This window comes from Lepidochelys kempii, chromosome 2 (assembly GCF_965140285.1).
Source record: "Lepidochelys kempii isolate rLepKem1 chromosome 2, rLepKem1.hap1, whole genome shotgun sequence".
NCBI lineage: Eukaryota > Metazoa > Chordata > Testudines > Cheloniidae > Lepidochelys > Lepidochelys kempii.
The window spans coordinates 101446631-101470265 of NC_136381.1; positions in this window are offsets into that span (position 1 = coordinate 101446631).

A 23635-nucleotide genomic window follows, 5' to 3' on the forward strand; every position below is an offset into this window, starting at 1 on the left:
TCACTGTGAAACATTATACTGAGGGAGCCTGGAGAGAAAAAGTCATTCAGATTCCCCCTGTATGAGGTCTTGGTTGAGCAACACCAAAACAATTGTATAAAGCTTGTACACTTCACACTTCTATCACGATGCATCACCTGAATCTGGCAAATATCCTCAAGATTTGCCTGAATAATGTTGCCATCCCACATTTGGTATGGCTGGCTCTACCCAGGTACTCACTGATCTTCCAACTTTACACAGAAGATTCTGGAGAATGGCTGCGATATTTTCATTTTTATTTCCTTGTAGAAAGTGACAAATGCAGGCTTTGGTTTATCTGAGCATCTTGCTATTTCCTGTGCTTTTCAGAAGTTTATGTTCCTACTAGTATGTAGACCTCATTTGTGGGGATTTCATGTCTGAGTTCTATGAGCAGGTGTGGCAGTTGGTCTTGGAGTCCTCATTGAGTCCTAGGAGGCTTCAATAGACAAAGTTTTCAGCCCCAGTAGAATAGCTACTGTTCTTTGGCAGTGATAGACTCTCCAAGTTTTTCCCAGAGCAACAAAGAGAGCTTCTATAGCACCAGTAACTACCATAAGTTCAAACTTGTCTTTGGGTTTGGTTTGAATATTCCAAATCTTCAGGTTACCCCTTGGGTATAAACATCACCTCATATGTTTCAACGCTGGGATTTTTCCATCACTACATCAGTATCAGAGCCAGTCTACTTCATTACAACCTCAAAAGCTGATTAATATCTTGGAGTTTTGCAAATGCCAGACTGGTGCTGAGTCATATCTGACTTCCCTTACTAATCAGTTACTATTGTAAGTTAGAAGGGATCCTCAAAGCCTTCGGTTCTCATCATTTTCAGTGATGTGTAATGTTACAATTATAGTTCTCATCTATACCAAAGGACCTGGTTGTTCCCCAAAACCAAGCATGTGAGGGCTTCCTGCCTATGCAGATTTCTCCTTCTCTTAAGGAAAAGTCAGTCATTCCTCCCACCTCCTAGTCTTCCTGGAGACTTCACCACAGGTTGAGGCAGGAAGAAATGGTGGACAGTTAGTTAGCCACAGCAGGAGCTGGCAGGTTATGGGTAGGATCTGATTCAAATGAATTCCCTCACTCCTATCAGCCCTACAAAGATTCCCTTGAAATTGCCATATTATCAATATAGATTTAGGTGCCTAAATTGAAACATAAAAGATTGACACTTTTGGCCAAAGTTTACTTTTGGGAACATTATGCCAAATCCTGGAAGATACTGGCCATTGCATGGGTGTTCAGAAGACAGTCAACATGCCTCAGAAAATGGTCTATAGATTAGATAAGGAAGTAACACGCAGTTAGGGAAGCTGGAATTGTCTTTCCCTGCATAATCTTCTGTACATGAGATTTTGTCTTTTTTCTCCCTAACTTCAGTTAAAAACAAGGTAATCACACCATAATTATAGCTTTGATCAGTTCTCAGCTGAAGACAAAAATGATTCTATATAGGTCACTTGCTGATGCATAAAATTATCAAAACAGACTTATATCACAATGATAGCAATTTAAAATGGTGTGTGGTATAAAAAAATATCTCTACAGCTGTTTCAGGTATTGTCACTAAGGGCTGATTATGTATATCCCTATAAACTATGTTTATAAATTATGTTTATTGTATTATAATTAGTACTGCTAACAGTGCATAATATCAATAAGGTCATTAAATATGTAAATAATAAATAATAGTAATATTAATGCCACCAAGTAGCAATGTTTGACAGCATCATGTATATTCAGTCGGTCTAAGACCATATTTCTCAGCGTTTCAGCAGCCAGACGTGGAACAGTGCCAGTCACTGATTTAATGAACATACAGCCACGTGCAGAATATGCAGTCTTGTTCAGCAGTTGGTTCAAAGGGGGGAAAAAAAACGAAAGGAGGCAGAATATTCCAGGTGGAATAACTACAGAATAAGGCATGTGTGTGGAGGGGGACTTCAAGGTATGGCCATCTTGACCATTATGATTCTACATACTCACTCACCTAGACTTGGAGAATTGGTGAGGCAGTAGGTTCCATTTGTAATATCTGGCCTGGTGCTCTGGTTAGTTTTAAGATTGTCTTGAACTGTAGCTGGAATTAGTCTTTAACTGCTGATTTGTGGAAGAATAAATCAAATGGAAACAATGAATCACAAAGCTAAGCATCTGATCCCATAGCATTATTTGGTATAATTCCTATACTTCTATTTAACAATGTCTCTTGGGTTTCCTAGTGGGATTTTCACAGTTTACTCTCCATTTGCAGATTTGATTGTGGCTAGTGTGGTGTGATAAAAATCAAAGCTATTTGGGCAAAGATGCCTTTGTACTTAACTGATCACTGTGGAATGTTTGCATTTCTCAGTCTCTCCATCTCAAAATATTGAGACTGTAGTGATTCTTAACAAGCAGATAATGAAAAGTGTGTGCTGTGAAAAGGTCTTTGATGTCACCTTTTGCCATGGGCAAAGTGGCACATTGAGAGGAGCCATGTATTTGGCATGGGATGCTTCAAGCAAACTGGACATCTACCACTTCTTCAATTTGTACATTCATTCCAGACTGTAACAGCAAATCTCTGGCCCTGTGTTTCACTCAGCTATTCCCATGTGTCCTAAAATAATGATCTTTGTCATTTCAGACCTCAGTATTTGTGGTACTCCAAGTCTTTCACCGTTAAAGATCAGATCATCCATAACTGTTAGTTCCTCATGGAATGTCCAGAACTCCATCACTGTGGCAGACAAACATTTTTTTTCTTTTGGCCAATCAACTGTTTTAATTTCTAACAATGTGAATAACCCAAAAGCTTGCTTAGATGTCACCAGATATCTGAAAATGTTTAAAAACAAAAAAGTAAACATTTTAACAAAAAAAATTTTCTATTTTTTGTTAAAATATTTCAACTTTTGATATTTCCCCACTGCTTGTTGAAAGCTCTGTCAATTTCTTCTCAGACACAGGTAAACTGGACATGACTAAATTAATTGTATTTCAAGAACTGCTCCATGTTCTCATGCCTTGCAAGAAGCAATCTGCTTAATAGACCAGTGACTGATCTAGCATTTCCTGTTTTTTTATATTAGCCATAATATTGGATATTATAGGTACAACATCATCCTTTGTAGCCTAGCAATGCCACTGCAAGATTTTTTATGATTGCCTTTGAGGACTTATGGTTAGATTTCTCTAACTTTTCTTCAATGCGCACACTGATGGAAGCAATCATAGCCTCTTACAACTGCATACATCTCTTTTTTTTGAATCTGTACACAGTTTATTTCTGTGGATGTGAGAGACCTAGATGCATAAAAGACTAATATCCTTTCTTTCAGTAGCACACCTCTTCACTTCCACTTGGATGCATCTATTTACCTTTTTTCATGCGACAATGTGCCTGCATTGGCAAATTGTTGCTTCACATTAGTGAAGGCAGAATCTTGTTGAAGGGCCCACTGAAACTCTGAATCTCTCTTCAGGAGATGTCTAAATGGCATACATGTCTGCAAGATATGGTGTAAGTGTTATTTGGTAAATAACTACCTATGAGAACTTTTCCAGTTCTCACCTCACATTCTCAAGGATCCTGTCTGTTCTTTTTTCTTTTTCACATAACATTTTAGAAATTTTTTTTTACAGAGGCCACCAAGAACGCAAGCCCCAAAGATACATCCATACTTGGAAAGATCACATATGGTTCAATTCCTCTTAAATACATCTTATCCTCATCATATAGCTGGAAAATTGTATTCTCGTGTAGCTGGGAATATGAGCAATTCTTTAACAGTTTGATTTCCTCAATAGGTTCTTACAACTACTCCTCTCTGTTATAATCAGTGTATTTGTCATAGAGTGATGGCTTGTATCTATTCTCCTTAGTTTACCTACATAATTGGGAAAATACATAAACGAATACTTCACAGTCCTTGTTGTGACATGGGACCCTTTAACTTGAGTGCCCAAAGGCTTTCTTTCTGACCCCAAAGTTATTTCTCGACCATGTTGGCTTTACTAGTCCATTTCCCATTCTTTAGCCCTTTTATGAGGAAATGTGTCTACCATCAAAGCTGTTACAAACTCTCCAGAAACAGTCTTCTGCTACTAACACTAAAACTTGCAAGGAGGTCTCTAAACCTCAAGTAATGCAACTAGAAAGCCCCCTTCTTTCTCCCTGGTTTTCACACCTCCCCAGTTATTCAAAGGTTTATCCATAAACGCTTAGATCTATCTTACCAAGACCCAGCCTCTCTCCCTACTCCAAAACTCCCCCTCTCTCTTTCCTTCCAATTCTCTCTCTTCCTTTACACTTATCTCAGTTGCTCCATTCTCTCCCTTTAGCTTAACTCCCATTAAATCCTCCCTGTTTTTTATCCTGGGCCCCACTACTCCAATAATATTTAGAATCAGCTTCAATACAATCTCTGTATTAGGGCTCATTCTCTCTATTTTGTTATCAGCTGCTCAGGGGTTGTATTCCCTATAAGAATATAAAGTGCACTGCACAGCAATACCAAATATTTTAAAAGTGCTGAAAAGTAAGCGTAATCAATGCTCCCTCAGCACAGCAAAGAAAACAAACAGTGCATAGAGCAGGGGCTTGGAGAAGTGGGGACTATATAAAAGGAATGGGTGCTTTTCCATGTAACTGCAAAATGGTCATGTTATTCTATAGCAATTTTGCAGCCTCAGAATGACTGCACATGACAACATGCCAGGATGATGGAAAGTTCATAGTAACTGCTCAAAGGCAAGACCAAGAAGCCAGCTAAACTCACACTGCTCCACACTGGATGCCTTATATTTTAGCAAATAGCATACAACCACACATGGCAGTCACAGCCGAGAGAGAAAGGAAGGACTACTTAGGAGGGTAGGAAGTGTCACTAACAAGAAGTATGTATAGCTCCAACTACATGGGGTTACAGACAAAACTGCTGCTGCTGAAGCCAGACCAATTTGCTGATGAAAGGCTTCCTGGAGTTATATTTTTTCAATACAGAGCACAAGTGATATGGGCATTACCACATCAAGCACCTACAAGGAAAATAATTTGAAACAGCCCAAAACTAATTTCCATTATGCTCACTCAAGTGTTCCAGTGTGTTAATGTGGTGCTGTACAAGTGAAAGTAGCTTTCCCACCTATTCTAAGACACACTCTAACACTGTCAATTCCCTTCTTAGGGTTTGTCTTGCTTAACAAGTTAGTAGATAGTAAGACAATGAAGATCACTTCAAAACTTCTCCCCAGCTTTGGCTGCAGTTCAGAGCATCTCTGGCTACAGGATCTTCAGCATACTCCCCCTCATGTCCATTTTGCTTCAAATCCAGACTCTTTCTGTCAAGGCAGCTCAGCTCTGAATTTTACTTTCTCCATTCCTACATATCTCAGTCTGAAGAACACTCCCTCCAGGTTTGAAATTACTGGCAGGAGTTGAAAGCCTGGCCAGTTTCAGCCTCCAGGACAGACTATTAACCCCTTCCTACCTTTATCAGGTGTGAGATTTGTCCATCCCATCACATGGGATTTCATAGACCTTTGAACACCGCTTCATTTATATAATCACTTCCCTATTTCAGGTATTTTCATGGGATATGTACACTGCAGCAGCCCACAATCGACGCTAGCTGCAATCTACAGAATAGGGATAATGCTGTATACTCTGCCTACACAGGAGATTTCTAATACGTTGTTCAAGTTCTGCAAGCATATTCCTTTTGCATGCTGTTTTAATATGCTTTGTGATGAAAACTGAGAAAGATAGGAGCCAGGGTCCAATCTCTCTCCCATTTTCTACCTCATCACATCCCATACTCTTTTGCTCTACTTCCTTCCCCTCTTTTCTCTCCCTTCCCTTTTTGTTCTCCAACCTCTTGCTTTCAATTGCTGAAACCCCTCCATTCTCCCACTAAGAATACTAAGCTAGATGTTTAATGTGTGGATTCTGCAAGGTGCTGGGCACCTCCTGAAAGGTAGCAAGTCCCCTTCAATAGCTTCTATCAGGATTGGCTTTGCTTTGCACCCTACAGGAAAAGGTCCTTACTAAGGGCTTTTCCATTTTCGGAGCTGAGCATACACTACCTTTCAAAACTCCTGCTGTTTCCTTGCCCTTTATTTCATTGTATCTGTTGCTCCCTTTCAGTCTACTCAGAATGCTATATTTAGCTATCTTGGGTTGTGGTGAAATCCATTGTTACTTAAAAAACTGCTCCTTAAGTCAGTGTTTAAAGGAGGAGACTACAGCTGGAAAATGAACTTCAGACAGCACAGTCTCATTTGATATTTTATGCCCCAAATTTGAGTGGACTTCAGTATCTAGATAAACTGTTAGAATATCCCTAACTTGGAGTAAAACAATGGATAGCACAGTGGTTCTCAAACTTTTGTATTGGTGACCCCTTTCACACAGCAAGCCTGTGAGTGTGACCCCCCCTTATAAATTAAAAACATATTGTTTTTATATTTACCACTATTATAAATGCTGGAGGCAAAGAGGGGCTTGGGGGTGGAGGCTGACAGTTCATGACCCTCCATGTAATAACCTTGTGACCCCCCACAATCTATGTCACAACCTCCAGTTTGAGAACCCTGGGATAGCATGAAGGTAAGCAGGGGTTTTGCTTCATATTGTTCTGAAATACTGGGCACATTTATCAGCAGAAAAGGGGTGTTGCTTTTTTTAAAAAATTCCAAATTCTCAGTTTGAAACCCTGAATTTACTGCTTCTGCATTCAGTGATCTCTACTAGAATACTACCAATCTGAGATATGGACTATGAAAGTTAGCATTTTACCTAAAGTTGCCCAATTGAGAGTATAGTTAAGGAAGATGGGTCAAATCCTCAGCTTATGGAAATCACCATAGTTTTAATGAAGTAAATGAAGCCAGGGTGATTTACATCAGCTCAGAATCTGACCCACAATCTAGAATTAACATTGAAATAGTGGATTCCATCATTTAGGAGCCAAGATATAAATAAAAGATATTTCCAGTAGTGTACATTCATACAGCACGTTACTTTTTCAGTTTTCTTCTCTGAAATTTGCTTCACTTCACTGCATATCACTCCTGAGATGTATGCAACCATTTTCTAAACTAAAAGAAAAGCTAATTTTAATTCAGGGGCTGCTTGATCCCTCAAAGCAGGTCAAAGTTGGGATAATTATGGGTATCTGACTGATGTTCAGATGCTTACATTCCCTGATGAATCCGTAAGTAACTCTATGTGATGGAAATATCTCACATTATTCTTGTGTTTGCCAGCTTGCAATGTCATTCCAGATGGCAAATACAAAAATAGCATGAAAAATTTCCTTCTGAAATGCAGGCTCTAAAAGCGTTTTGTTAGTCCTACAACAGATTTTCCAAGATGTTCCAACTGTCCAATCCTTATTAGCATAAAACACCCCAACAGGACTGTCTTGTAAAAACTTGGTTACAGTAAATTTCTGACAATTACTAATTTGTTTTGATTACTTATTAAAAGTATATTTATTTCTTAACCATCTCATAAGAAATCTACCAGTACTTGTTTTTCTTTTTTCTTTTCCTTTATGCATGGTAGGAGTATCTCCAGAGCAATGGAATTGTAAAGATCTCAGTTGTTAACACGAAAGTGGGACTGCTTAAATTTGATTACTGTGTTTAATGAAGTGTCACATTTATTTACAAGATGACATGATGAATCACATTACAGTTATTATAAATCAGCTTATAAGAATGGACAAATGGTTCAATAAAGCGATGCATTTACAAATCTAAGATGAACGCATTTGGGCTCGTTGTCATATTTCCCCTCTAAAAAAATGACAGTGCACTGTTTGCTTTAGCCTAGAAGCTAAATTGGAAATTTGCTTTAAAAAAAAAAAGTTAGCATTTTCTACCATTTGCACTATATATTCTATGTCACTGGCCAAAAATGTTAGATCATTCACATGGGCAAATCCAGTTCACCTCAACCTACACATTACCCTTACATATACATGTGTTCAAAACCCCACCCCCTCCACAAACATACACAAGATAAATATATTTTCTTCCACATCCCATTCTATATACCTGACTTCCTGCCAATCTCCTGCATATCTTCTCCATTTACCAATATATGAATCCTAAAATGCTCAGGACTATCAAACTGACAATGCCCAAACAATCTCAAGAGCATAATCTTTTTATTAAAATAAAATTTCAATCTGCATGTCTCAGATTGTCACTGTTCAGCATTTGCTCCCCGTTCTCCTTCTCTTAGAACAATAGTGGCTTGAGTTGCTCAAAGCCTGAAAGAATCAGGAACTAAATAAAAAGCCCTCCATTCTCTGCCCTCCCACCCTTGGATTCTTCATTAGAAAGGTCTTAGTTCACTTCCAGATCAAGGGAATTGGCTCATTTATGTGCTGCAACCTCTCTCTGCCTGACTGGCAAAGGAATTTGTATGAATCATTTTTTTGCAGCACATTTCTGCTTACTTGTGTTTGCCCTGCAGAAATGCTAATGCAGGTTCATTGCGTTAAACAGGCCGATAATGTTTGAATGCACTCACATATGTGTGGACTGAAAAACAGTCACATATTGTGGGGCAGTGGTGGTTCTGTCTGTTTGTGTGTGTGTGTTTGTGTGTGTGTGTGCGTGCATGTGTGTATGTATGTGTTTTGGGAAGGACAGGGGTGGGGGGAGCTTCCAAGTGGTTGAACTTACGTTTCATGCCACATCTGCATTTAGCTCTCTTTGAGTGACAGGTGTTCAACGATGCCATATAGGCTGCCAATATGTTATGAGACCATGGTAACAATTGCTCATCTCTGGGGAGCTGTGTGCTCCTTCGTTCTTCACTATGAGACATGAAAGAAATAATTTCAGGTGCCAGAAAAGGAACTCTGATAAAAGAAAACATTTCGGCTTTCGTGGCACTGGAGTTTACCCTGAGGCAACAGCTTTGATAAAAAAAAGTGTCTCTTTCTTTACATTCACAATTAATCCATGATTATCTACAAGCAATCCTTTGGCCTGTAGGATACTGACAGAATTTTTTTTTTGTACACTTCACCTCTGTTTTCCCTGCCACATGCATCTATTGTATCAGACACATCTACAAACCCTGCTAATGCTAAAGACAGCTTCCCACCCTCCACTTTGGGGAAGTCATGTAGCTATCACATGTATATGTCTAGAATAGCTACTGTTAGCTAAAATATTAACATATAATGTTTCTTCAGTTGTATATTTGAGAAAGATATAAAAGAGGACTATTGTGTCACATGTGAAGGGTAAACCAACACCCCTCCCTTCCCTTAATGGGTTGTGGCATCCATTCAAAAGAAAATTTTGGACCATTTTAGAAAGGTAAAACAAAGATTTTCTTTCAAGAAATGATGTTATTTGTCTCTGCATTAATTGCCTTTCATTTGATATTGGTTGGATTTGATGTTTGTGTTGTTGGTATGAGATTGCCAAGACAGCATTTCATTCTTAGGGCTAAGCACTGCATGGGGGGTGGGGGTGCGGGGGTGGAGTCACAATGCCACAGGATGAGTACTAGAGAGGTTAATATCTTAAGTAGGAATTATTTCTCCTTGGGCTCCTCCAGGCATATTGGGAGTGCACAATCTTTTCCAAGAAGATTGCTCTTCCTGCTCCAATGGGGAATGGGTTCATGATCCCACCTCCTCACTGCTCATCTCCACCCCTTTTGGGGGATTTTGCACACAAGAAGGGAGAGAGTGAGAAAAAGTAAGCAGCTCCTGTGGTCCCCAGAGTGCAGTGACCACAAGGACTGCTATTGTAGGAGACTCTTGCACAGTCAGACAAGGTTACAGGCTTCTTATGCACCCTTCTGCCCTGCCCACTTGTGCAAGGCCTGCTCTCAATCTGGCCTTTAACTGTTATGAGTAGAATCTGCCTTTACATAATCTCCCTTTACTAAAGAGCATGGAGCTTTCAGAGTTTATGCTCATGATGGACTGTAGCTGGGGAGGCTGGCTTGAGACCCACACTGCATACCAGACTTGTAGGCCCTTGAGTGCAAACTCTGGGAAGACTCCTCTTCAAACTTCTGTGAGGTTAGGGGCACCCACAGGCTTTTTTAATCCCACTGGCTAATTTTACAGAACACCCTGATTTTCCCCCTGTCATGTTTGGAAAATTGGAGCTGTACTGTGCATTCCTACGGACACAATGGGCCTCATTGTCTCCTAGGTATTGTTGGCTTCCCCTAGCGCAACCGTGGGATGTGGGCATCAGAGCTGCCTTTAAAACATGTGGCTCTGGGTGAGTGGGGGGGTGACCAGGATGTCTTGAGGATGTAATGATTCAGTACACCTTCTGGGCAGCTTCCATTGGTAGGGTTCCTGTGGACCCATGGCTTCAACTTAGTGCTACCTTCCCTTGGTGGTGATGCTGCCATAGAGCACCGTAGCCCATACACTAATGGCTGTGTATCACACCTGTTATAAACACTTCTATAAATGTGAAATACTTACAGTAGTTTACCCCACCACTTATTTATTTTTTTCTACAGACTATTTCCAAGGAAGAAAGCCTTGGTCATTAAACAAAATTAATTGACTGAAACCTCTTTCCCTCTAATGATGGTCAGACAGCCTCCGCTTCTGATTCCACCATATTAGCCAAAGACTAAAGCACAGTGATCTAACAGGTAGTCCACTCCCTAGACTGTAAATTAGGTGCCTTCAGTAAAATTGTGGCTTCACTGAAGCCAATGGGAGTTTTGCCATTGACTTCAGTGGGGACAGGATTTCACGACTGTTTTCTATTCCCAGCCCTGTCTCTGATTGGTTGTGGGCTAATCTCTTAGGGCCACATTTTTAAAGGTATTTAGGTTCTTAAAGATGAAGATAGGCACCTAGTAGTGTTTTTAAAAGTGCCTAGGTGCCTAACTCCTTATGAAATAAATGGATTTAGGTGCCAAGGTGCTTTTGAAAAACCAAGTAGGTGCCTATCTGCATCTTTAGGTGGCTAAATACTGTAAAAAATCTTAAACCCTTCAGTTTAAATTTTCAGATATGTCCACTGATTTTGGGTGTCTCAATTTCTGGATGTCAAATCTGAGGTGCCTGATTTTCAGAGGACCTAAGCACTAAAAATCAGGCCCTGTGTGACTTACTCTGGGCACCCAAAAATAGTGAATAGTTTTGAAAATGTAGGTCTCCGCTTCTCTATACCTCAGTTTCTCCATCTGAAGAAGAGTGATAATTTTTCACACTTGTAAAGTGCTTTGAAATCCCTGGGTAAGTGCGAAGAATTACCATTATTATTAAATGCTTTAACCATCCCACAGGAAAGTGAATTCTTTCTTCTCATTTATCTCAGTCAGGTTGCTGAGTCTCCAACCTTAAGCGTGTGTCTTCTATTCAAGTTATATTCTGCAGTTTTGCAAAAGTCCAACCGCAGAGAATGCTTTCTCCCAAGAGAAAATGACTTTTGGCAATACTACCTACCTCCTGGGGTACAAATAATTGAGCAATTTGTGCAAGAGAAGACATACAGCACAAGCTAGAGAAATCATCTTCTTCAGAACTCTTAAGAGAAACATATTGGGAAGATTTCAGCTACTATGATTGTAGAAACCTTCTCTTTCTGTTTCCTTTTTTCCTCTTCTCTGTCTATATCCATCTATCCATATGGATGGATGTCTCTTTTTGTTTATCACTCTCTCTCCCTCCCTTGCTTTTTGCATCAACATGCATCCTTGTCCAGTTTTATGTTACTGTCTTCCGACTAACCAACCAGCAACGCTTTTAAAGATGGGCTGATTTATGGAAAGGAATAAAAACAATCTGAAGGATAATAACAAACAGATTGGGGAGATGAAGGAATTATCAAGGAGCAAAACCATAGCATGGTATTGCTAGGTTATATACTGATAGCTCTCTTTTTCTAACAAGCAGCTGCATAAAGCTAGGTAGTTTTTCTTTTCCCCCTAAAACAAAGCTAGGGGGAAAAAAACCCACAAAGCTAGGGGGAAAAAAACCCACAAAGCAAGGCTTAGGTTTATATGTTTGTACGTGTTTCATGGGGGGAAAAAATCAGGACATTGTGAGCAAACTGGCTCTGCAACGGATCGACAAGGGTTTATTATTCTGAGCAGCACTCAATCAAATGTGGCCCCTATGAACAGAGAGTAATGTTGGCGAATCATCCTGGGGGCTTTTTTTCTGTGTGTGAGTGGTATCCATCTGTCAGCTGTCAGTGCCAGTGAGAGATATACAGAGCTGTCACTTCTTGTCAGCCAGCATTTGTGAGGCCTTTTGCAGCTGCTACACAACACATACTGTCCTTATTGAAGGCCGGCAAGGAGTCTTGGAGAAGATTCTGCTAGGCAGTGTGAAAGGCGGGGGGAGAGAGATGTCAGGGCCGTTCTAGGAGAACAGCTTTGACCCATCAAAGACTTAAGTAAAAGCTTAGCATTCTATTCTTTTCTGAATGTTAATGATAATAAAATGCAGCTAGAAAGCTGAGGTAGTAACACAGCTACAGTATATGCTCTGTGTTTGGAGATTCCAGCAGCAGGTCTTGTATTCCTTTTGCTCCCTATGGAAGCTGTAATAACAAACGGAATGCATGTATCCCTAAGATATCACATCTGAGGAGAGCTTCAGGTTGTGAAACATTCAGAAGAGTCAAAAACTCTGCTCTGAATGAAATGAGAAAGGGGACAAATATCTATTCCTCCATCCTCCCCAAGTTTTTGAAGGAGGTGTTTTGATCTGCACTAGGCTGGGGTTTGGGGCTGACTCAAAGCTCAGGTTTCAAGGCACTGAAACCTAGTCAACTGTTTTCTCAAGATTTTGGCTCAAAGGTTTGAAGTCTCATGAGATCAGCTGTTCTTGTGAGATTTCCTCCACCTTGGGCTGCACTAGAACTGGCTCCAGAAAACAGGAACTTTTCCAGCATGGGATCTGATGCAGAATCTGATTCATAAGGCTTGGTTTGGGATCAGGGATTTTGTATCTTGACCACTTGAAAGACCTTGTATTAGACAAAAAAGCTTGGAGCACATCTTACTCTTCTTTTCATACACTTTATAGGGAAATAAGATTATTGGGGCCTCAAAATGAAACAAAAATGGGCTTTTGGTCCATTAGTAGGGCTCCTAGGTGCTACTTGCAATACAAATAATAAATAATAATACTATAAAAATACATACTGTCAAGGTTCCTCCCCCACTCTGAACTCTAGGGTACAGATGTGGGGACCTGCATGAAAACCTCCTAAGCTTACTTTTACCAGCTTAGGTTAAAACTTCCCCAAGGTACAAATTAATTTTATCCTTTGTCCTTGGAATATCCACTGCCACCACCAAACTCTAACTGGGTTTACTGGGAAACGTAGTTTGGACACGTCTTTCCCCCCAAAATCCTCCCAACCCTTGCACCCCACTTCCTGGGAAAGGTTTGGTAAAAATCCTCACCAATTTGCATAGGTGACCACAGACCCAAACCCTTGGATCTGAGAACAATGAAAAAGCATTCAGTTTTCTTACAAGAAGACTTTTAATAGAAGTAGAAGTAAATAGAAATAAAGGAATCACCTCTGTAAAATCAGGATGGTAGATACCTTACAGGGTAATTAGATTCAAAACATAGAGACTCCCTCTAGGCAAAACCTTAAGTTACAAAAAAAGACACACAGACAGGAATAGTCATTCTATTCAGCACAATTCTTTTCTCAGCCATTTAAAGAAATCATAATCTAACACATACCTAGCTAGATTACTTACTAAAGTTCTAAGACTCCATTCCTGGTCTATCCCCGGGAAAAGCAGCATACCGACACACACAGACCCTTTGTTTCTCTCCCTCCTCCCAGCTTTTGAAAGTATCTTGTCTCCTCATTGGTCATTTTGGTCAGGTGCCAGCGAGGTTACCTTTAGCTTCTTAACCCTTAACAGGTGAGAGGATTTTTCCTCTGGCCAGGAGGGATTTTAAAGGGGTTTACCCTTCTCTTTATATTTATGACACATACCCAACTAGGATTTCAGGAAGTTTTCCACAAATTATTATGAGTATAAGCAACACTCTAAATCCAATGTGAACAATATGAAACGGTTAAAAACTAAGTTAAGATAATAATCACTTACATTAGTATTTTTCAATATTGGGTAGTGTGTCAGACTAGTCCAGGAGGAGCCAGGGCAAAGGAGAAGAGAAGTGGGGGTGGGAGAGTGCAGTAATTTTGGGAGCAGATGTACATTGTTAAACGTAAGCATCAAGTGTTCCACGGACAGGATATTCATTTAGTGTATTTAAAATATTTTTATTTAAAAGATGCAAAAGTATTATAATTTATCTTGGAGTTGCTAGAAAGCTGGCTCTGTTTGACTACCAATTTCAGATAGACATGGTTTAGCTCACATTGCTGCAACTAAAACAACAGTGACTGTTTCAATGAATATGTCTAATAACATCAAGAAATCCACATTAAGCATTTTTAACTCAATTAGAGCTGGTCAGAAAGTGTGATTTTTTTTCCCCCACAAAATTTTTTATTTTGGGTGAAAAATTGAACATTGAAAACTGAAAACGGTCATCTTTCAGCCAAAATGGAAAATTGTGATTCAGAAATGCTGTTGCCGTGTTTCATAGGAATTGTAATTGGAATGCCTCATGCCCCCAGGGTCTTCTATTGGCTGGTTTCGCTGGCTGGTCTACATATCTCTCTCTCTCTCATGATTCACCACAGTCTCTTCTCTTGCTGAGCAGAGACAGTGCATTATGGAGGCCCCTAGCTATGGTGTATCATGGGAGATTTAGTCAGGCCAGGAAATGTCAAAGTCAGTGACAGAGGAGAATGGAGGCATATGGTACCTGAACTACAGCTCTCATGAGACAGTGTGGTGCTATTTCCTAACTGAAAATTTTTGGGGGACTTGGGGGTTTGGGTTTTTTTGTTTTTTGTTTTTTTTTTTTAAATAAAAAGTCAAAATTTTCCATGGAAAGCAAACACTTTTCTGAAAAAAGTTGTTTCGAAAATTGTCTATGAGCCCTAGAAACTATTCTCAGAAGTCATTTAGGGCCTAAGGCTAAAGATTTGCAGCCTACTCAGTGCCTCTCAGGAGATACTGAGCACCCTCAACTTCCATTTAAGAGAACAGGAGTTGAAGATGTTAAGCACAACAGAGAACTACCCTTAATGAGCTGCTTTGTTTGAAAAGTATGAAAGCCATGTCTCCAAACTGGGCCATAAAGAAAACCTTCACACTTCCACTCAAAGGCACAGGTACACATCAAAACCTCAAGGTTGTAGGAGTAACGCTGTCAGTGACCCATTTGGAGGTTGTACTGCGCTATGGCTTAAGTCCAACAAAAGAAAATTGACTGGATTACAACCGATTGCCTTATGAACACTATTCTTTCCTGGGACAGGACAAGAGAAATGTGCTGCTTCAGAGATGGGGGAGCAGGGGCGGCTCTACCAATTTTGCCGCCCCAAGCAGTCGCCGCAGAATTGCCACCACACCCAGAAGAGCGGTGGAGCTGCCGCCCAAAAGCCACCACGGTGGGAAGAGCGGCAGAGCTGCTGCCGAATTGCCGCCACAGGACACGGACGGCCGCCCCATTCTGAATTCCATCCCAAGCACCTGCTTGGAAAGCTGGTGCCTGGAGCCAGCCCTGTGGGAGACCATGATAAGACTTATCATGACTAAGAAGCCCAATGAGCCTAAGGCTCTTTATAAACTTAATTATTCTCAGGGATGGAAAGTGACAGGCCTGAAGTAAATTGGGAGTGAAGACCTGAAGTTTGATTATGGCATATTGTTGACCAACACTCTTTTCAGTAGACTTTAGTGAAGAGAAAGACACTTTATTTTTGGTATGCCACATTGCCCCAGGTTTCCCACTTCAACCCCATTTCTGCACTCTAGCTCAGTATCTCCCTTTCCCCTGCAACAGCCACTCCACTCTTCCTAGACTATCCTCTTTTCCCTCAAGTCATTGTACTGCCCTCCAACTGCTTTCCCCTAGTCACTTCTTTGTCTCTTAACAACCTTACTTATCTGGCTCTTCAGTAGACAGGCTATTGGGTCTAGTCCCACTGTACTGGCAGAAGAACAAAGCAACAGCAGGATCAGGGAACAGTAGAAAGGAAGCTGGAAGAGGATGGAGCAGTAGAACTGGGTTCTAAGGCACAGATCAAAAGGGCTGCCAAAGGATCTAACAAATTTATTTGAGATTTGTTAGTCTCTAAGGTGCCAAAAGTACTCCTGTTCTTTTTGCGGATATAGACTAACATGGCTGCTACTCTAAAACAAAGGAACTAAGTAGAAGGAGCAGAAATGGGCATTAGCAGCCTGAGCTGGGTGTCTGAAGGAGCCTGACAGACCCAGCAGCAAAATCATTTTCTGAGGGAAGTAGATTCCCCAGGGCATAGGGCATCTAGAGTAGGGGCTGTAGATTCCGTAATGATAAAGTAGCTGGAAGAGGAACTGTAGAGTGAGCTCAGTGAGGAACAACTACGCAGGAAACTATGTGGACATAGTGGGGCACCAAGACACATAAACAAAATCCACCTGTCTGTCTGATATCTCACAAAATGCAGATAGCTGAAAGTTACAATTCTCTCCAGCTGCATTTTCTTGAAGATATCTCAAAGACTTGATATATCAGTTAAAAAATCTCATATTTCCTTGTATCCACATGATAACAGTGGGAAATGCAGTGAGAAGAATTTGCACTGTAATGGCCAAATTCTTCCTTCAGATGACTTCAGCAGGAGCAGTGTGAATACCATTGGGCAGAATCTGGCCCTACGAACTAACTGATATGTGTAAAGTTAAGCAAATATGCACATTTTTGCAGGATTGGGGCCCAAGGAATGTGCAGAGGGAAGGAGCTACTTGCATTGTACGTATTGTAAATAAATACACGTGCCTTACACAGGCAAGTAGTAAACAAGCAATGACCAAGATCATTATAGGAATGGCTGCTAAAACTACCCATTATTAAGGTTGCCCAACACTTCCCATTATAAGACCTTTTTTCAGTTTCTTATAATGTTGCCAACTTTAACTGTTCTAGCTGAAATATTCTATGCCTGGGTCTGCCTCAAGCTGAATGTTTCTGGAAAATTTCAGCCATAACAGGTCAGCTCTTTCCAAGAGCAAGGCTCGGGAAAAATACATGGTTTTACACTTAAAAAAATTCTGGCAACCATTTCTTTTAGAAACTCTGTCACTGTCTTGCTTTAGAGCAGAGACTTGAAGTTTGGAAGGGGGGTGGTCTTTCTGTCACTGAGCATGCTCCATTACTCCACAGTTCCTAGTGCTGACCAGACTGTGCATTTGCCATCCCCACAAAATAACAGAGGATGCTCTCTCCAGACTACAGGCTGGGGCAAACCCAGATTTTCCCTGTTATGGTTGCTTGCAACTACTTCAGGCTGTGGTGTGGCCACGCACCAGAATTGAGATCAGTGAGCCTGTTCTGCCACTGCTTTCTGTTCCCCCGGGGGCCCAGGCAACATGGAAAAGGAAATCATCAGATCCAAATGCCCAGGGGAGAAGAGCCAGAGGTGGGCAGGAGAGTCTGTGCAACCTTAATTTGGCCTCTTGTGCACATGCATTATGATACAGTCTTTAATTACATGATCACATACTAGTTTTTCCACAGGACTCCTGCCTCATTTAATGCACAGGATGGACCTGTTCTGGGAATGAATCAGGAGGCTGTTGGCTGTAGGACCTCTGCTTCTTTTGTTGTAGAAATTCGATGGTGTGTAGGGAATGAGTAAGGCTACATTTTAGTCATGGGTATTTTTAGTAAAAGTCACAGATAGGTCACAGGCAGTAAACAAAAAGTCACAGCCCGTGACTTGTCCATGACTTTTACTATATACCCCTGACTAAAACTTGGGGGGAGGGGCTCAGGGGATGGACCTCCCCTCCAGGTAAGCACCTCCCTGCACCCCAATCCCCAGCCCTGAGCCCCCCCCCACCCAAACTCCTGCTGCTGGGGGAGGGGGCCTGAGACTGCCCCAGCAGCAGCTAGTGCACTTTGTCCGGGGGCTGCCCGAGCTGCTCAGGTGGCCCCAGGGCCAGGCACACCAGCTGCTGAAGAAGTCACTGAAAGTAACAGAATCTATAACTTCAATGACAAGCACGGAGCCTTAGGAATGAGTGAAGAGATTTCAGGAAGAGAAAAGACAGTCTCATGGTTAAAGCATCTGAAAGCTGCCCTGGAGAACTGAATTCTATTCCTGGGTCTGCCACAGAGTTTCTATGTGATCCTGGCCACTTTTCACAGATGGTCACTTATTTTCTGGGTGCCTGACTTGGGACCCTGGAGTTACAGAAGTGGTGACCACTCACAGCTGCAACTGAAGTCAATGAGAAGTGTCTTTGAACATATAAAGTGCTGTAGCATGCTGTGTACTCTGAAAAATCAGGTTCAGCATTTCAAATTGGCCACCCAAAGTTAGTGGGTACTTTTGATTTTAATTCCTCGGTGCCTCAGTTCTACCTCTGTAAAATGGGTTTAATACCAACCCCTCCCCTCACAGGGGTGTTATGAAAATTAATTCATTCGAATTTGTGAAGCACTCAGATATTACCAGAGGTTAGAGGTCTATTTCAGGAGTAGGTGAGTGGGGTTCTGCGGCCTGCAAAGTGCAGGAGGTCAGACTAGATGATCACGATAGTCCTTTCTGGCTTTAAAGTCTATGCCCGGTCTACACTAAGGGAGGGGGGTTTGACCTAAGATACGCAACTTCAGCTATGCGTATCTTCCACCTCTCGCGAGCTGGAGTTCCGGAGTCGACTGGGAGCACGTTCGGGGATCAATTTATTGCGTCTAGACGAGACACGATAAATCGATTCCCGATAGATCGATCACTACCCACCGATATGGCGGGTAGTGAAGACCTGCCCTGTGAGTCTATTAAAGTGATGAGCACCACAGAAATGCCCATAAGGAAATGAATAATTCCTATCTTCAGAACAGGTTTGAATAGCATGCAGTAAATAAGGCACAGGCCACACACTGAGCAACAAAGAGAAAACAAAATATTGAATAGATGCTCACCAAGTGAGCACCATCCATCCAGCGCACTGAGTAAGCCAGGCATCCTATGGAAAAAACAATAAGTGATCATGTAATTAAAGACTGTATCAAAATACACACATTCAAGCAGGCCTCATTAGGGTTGCACAGGCAATCTCAATTCTAGTATTTCCAGGCTTTTGGGGATCTGACTTCGAAGGTTCTTTTAACACAGTTTTCTGTGTGTATGTAACACATACATTTATCTATACTATCACATGTTCTATGCACTAATATATATGGTGCATTTTAGGATATATATGTAAATTGATGAGTTGATGGTGGCCATGTTACTCATGAGTGACAAACTATGTGTGTGTTACTGAGGTCTTCCCAAACAAGTTACAGAACAGCACACCACATAATTTGTTTCTGCTACATTTTAGAGAAAAGCTTTTAGAAAATTATTTAGATTTTTTAAAACATTTTATTGGTGCTATTCTTGTATCCCTTCACCTTTAAAGCCACCTTTAGTTACTATGTACAACCACTGGGGGGAAAGAAATACTAGAATAAATTCAAAAATCCCTTTATAAATCATCAAAAGAAGCTTTTCAGTGTCACAGAAATATTGTGAGAAGTGACAGATCAGTAACTGAAATGTTAAAATCCTTACAAGCATGTTATAGTTATCAAAAAATAAGCATTATAAGCCAGGAAATTCAGAGTTAAGGTTAAACTTAAAAGGAACCTGAGACAGATGTTAGGCCATGACTTCAAGGAATGGGTGCTAGTAAGATTTATTAGGCCAAATTCATTCCATTCAAACCCATTGAAGTCAACAGAGCTTTTGTGGTCACTGATAAAGAAGACACTGTTTGTAGTGGATGGGTAAGATAGTCTGACTCTCAGATTTTCTCAGGTTCTCTGTACATGGACAGATTTAAGGTGGTTTGGGCATCTTACCCATGAACTACTATAGTTTCAGATGTTTGAATTCCCTTTGTTTATGCATAATACTAATCTTCCTGGCCATTTAAAGAAATATTTTTGTCCACTTTGACCATTAAGTTACTATTGTCGAGTCCCAGCCCTAGATTCACTGTCTCAAAGAGTTTTGTCTGGATTTTATTTTTTTATTGTCTTGCTTCATTAGATAACTTTTTATTGCCATCTTTGCAGCTGTGAATGAGATATCATAGGAAGGCACAATCAACATTCAGTAAGTTCCATATCTCATACTACTAGAGCACACCATTCTGAAAATTAGTATAACTTTCTGCTTATTTCCAAGTAAAGAATCTTGTAGAACTTATCTCATCTTTTGTGGTTAAGATATATACTTCTGGCCAGTTTGATTTTAAAACATACCTGTTTAGTAGCCTAACTTGGCCGTAGTCCGGAAAGTAGCTTAACATTAGCACACCCCCAATGACTTCAATGAGGATCCATGCAGTGAAGTCCATGAGGGAGAGTAGCATTGTTTGCATGAATCCAATTGCAGGACTGGGACCTTTGTTAGAAGGAGTCCATCTGAATGGACCCTCTAAATCTGTCACAGCAGATTATCAGTGAGGATTTCTAAACAAACAAACAAAAAACAACTACCAGTTTTCCTTGATACTAAAAACATAATGCCTTTTGGGAATTATATCTATTTTCTGAGGGGTCTGAAGACATACAATCTCAGCAAAAAAAAAAAAAATGTACACGAAACAGCGTTACTTCACTTGAAATACATCTGAACAGCTGTTTCTCACACAAGGTGTTATCCTTTTAAATGATTGCAAAAAAGAGACATAAAAGCCAACAGTGTTAACACATACAGCAATCTACATTTCCCTTACATCACAGCTGCAAGAGGAGATGGGTCAAGCTGGTACAGGGAAAAAAATCAGACACCCCCAAACAGGGGTGTTCCTTTGCCAACAGAGATGTCAGCAGTTTTGTTTAATGTAGTCACTTTGAACACTACAGCATCAGAAGTCATAGACACAGAAACAGAAGACAGGAAAGACCAAGCTCCATCAATGTGCCCACTGTCTTCCTCCCTCCTATCCACCAGCAATTGCAGAATATAAATCATATGGAATATGCCCACCCAGTCCTAACAGACGATCCCTGCTCAGTGCTCCAGAGGAAGGGGACACACTCCTCAAAGTCCCTCCCAATATGTTAAGGAGGTAAATAGAGCTGTGCAAAGATCTTTACCGGTGATGAAGCCATTTACAGAAAGCAAATGTTTTCCTTTGAATTACTTCCATCTGAATTATATCCATTTTCCCACATGCTGAAAGCCAGTATTTTACAGGTGAAAACTGCCTTTTCATTTTTGTGAAGGCAGCATTTCCATTTTCACTAGTGTGAAAAGCTACTTTTTGCTGTCAAGAATGACTCTGGTGAGCTTGTATATGATAAAGTTTACAAAATCCCATGAGATTAACATGACTTTTATATCAATAATGTGAACAATTTACTATAATTTATATCAACAAGGCATGGCAATTAAAAACACCTTCACTTATAGTCAAATCAACTATTAAAAGAGACCCTGGCTCCCTGAACTAATGGGATGCCTAACCTAAGATCATAGAGCTGAAAAGCTTTAAGCATATTTGTAACTTTATGTATGTGAAAGGAAAGTTTTAGGAAAGTTACTCACATAGGTAGATTTTTGCATGGCCTAAGTCAATGCTGTTCCTCTAGCAACTGTCCTCCTTCACCACATCCTCTTCTCGCTATTTGTTACACACACTGTGTACATTTAGGTCCTGATCCTGCAAACACATATTTAAATAACTTTACTCATATGGAAAGAGCTGTGGTTTTAATCAGTCTACTCACTTGAATAAAGTTAGTCATGTGCATAAATGTTTACAGAAATGGGACCTTAGTCAATCAACTCTGCTGGCACTCTGCCCTACTTGGAAAAATGAGAAAACTAAACTAAATCAAAGTCAAATAAATGCAGCTCACATCTGTGTGCTGTTGGGTTAGGAATACAGCACAGTCATCTATGGACATCAGCTACGTCACAGTAGGTGGCATAAATTCAAGGAGGTGACTTCAAAGCAACAGCAGTAGTTCAGGGTGAACAGCTTGTAAAATGAGCCACCTTCAGTGCTAGCAGCCCTAATTATACAAGTTAAAGGGCTAGAAGTAGTGGCAGCCTCACAAGCCTTTTATGAGGATTAGCCACTAGAGGGAGACAAAGATCCACACTCTTCTAGCATGATTTACGCATACACTTCATAACCCCACTCAACAGCCATAGCAAAGGACTGAGTATCCTTAACTAATTAACAGGCATTTGTGCAGCAAAAATGCTGACCTAGAGCACAATGCAGTCGTTCAGAGGTGGAATGGCAGCCAGTGTAACCTCTAGCCTCTCTGTTAGGCCAAAGCTACCATTCAGGTTGATAGTCTTCTTCTTTGTATGGATGATGTAAATGTAGAGCAACTATAATTTAGATGGTTAAGCCAAATAACTGCATCTGGAGTAGCAGAGTGTATTGCTGTGATGCCTCTTTCATATTTGTGAATCGGGCACTGAGTTGTTATATGTTCCATGGTCTGTTCTGGGTGACCATAGTCGCACACTGGAGAGTCTTTAATTTTCCATTTGTGCAGCAAGTATCCACATCTGCCATGGTTTGTGCATATACAGTTTAGGGTTGCCCATAAGCTTCGTGGGAGACCGAAGCCAGGGATCTTCTGTGTTGGGTCTTTCATGAGGTGTTTCTTTGTTGAGTTCTTGTGAACTCCATTCGGCTTTCCAAGCTTCATCAGGGTTGAAGCTGCATTGTTGAAGGTTAAATGCGTGGGCCCAAAAGGCCTTATGCGACTTCAGGAGACAGTAAGGGGTATTGTTAAGTTCCCGGTGGACGGGAAAATATTCATTTTCCACTATCTTTTGGAATTCCCGAAGGGTTGTGGCACCGTGGCGAATGGATGGGGAAGCAATGCACAACAGCACTGGCAGCCAAGGTATTGGGGTCGACTTGTGGGTTCCAGTGATCTACTGCATTGCAGTGTTCAGTTGGACATTAATAAGGTGAGTATGGCTACTTCTGCTCTACACCAGTGGACAGTACTTGACTACGGAGTACACACAGCCATCACTGATGTCCATAACACTGATGCTCCCCAGCTTCTGCTTGGCAGTTTCTAGACCACGTTGACCCTTGTCTTCATCTTGGCAGCTACCTTCTTCAGGTGGTCATGGAAGGTTAGTGTGCGATCCAGCTTCACTCCAAGATAAGTCGGAGTGAGGTCATGTCACACAGTGACCTTCTGCAGCAACACTTTCTAGTTGATAATAATTAGCAGCAGGAATAAGGATTTGGTCAAGATTGACTGGAAGAGGGGAAAAGGACTGGAAATAGATTTCTTCAGATTTAATAAAGTGCCTAGGCACCATGCAAATATTAAAACATACCAAAATATCCTTAATACAAAATCCAAAGTACAAGGATTCTACTAGACAGACCACAGAGCTGCATGTGTTATAACAAAACAATATATTAATGCTACAAAAATAATGTTGTAATAAGGCCATACATCTATAACAAATAAAAACCAACTATAAGGAATATGATGCCACAATTCTTCCAATCATTCCCTCAGCC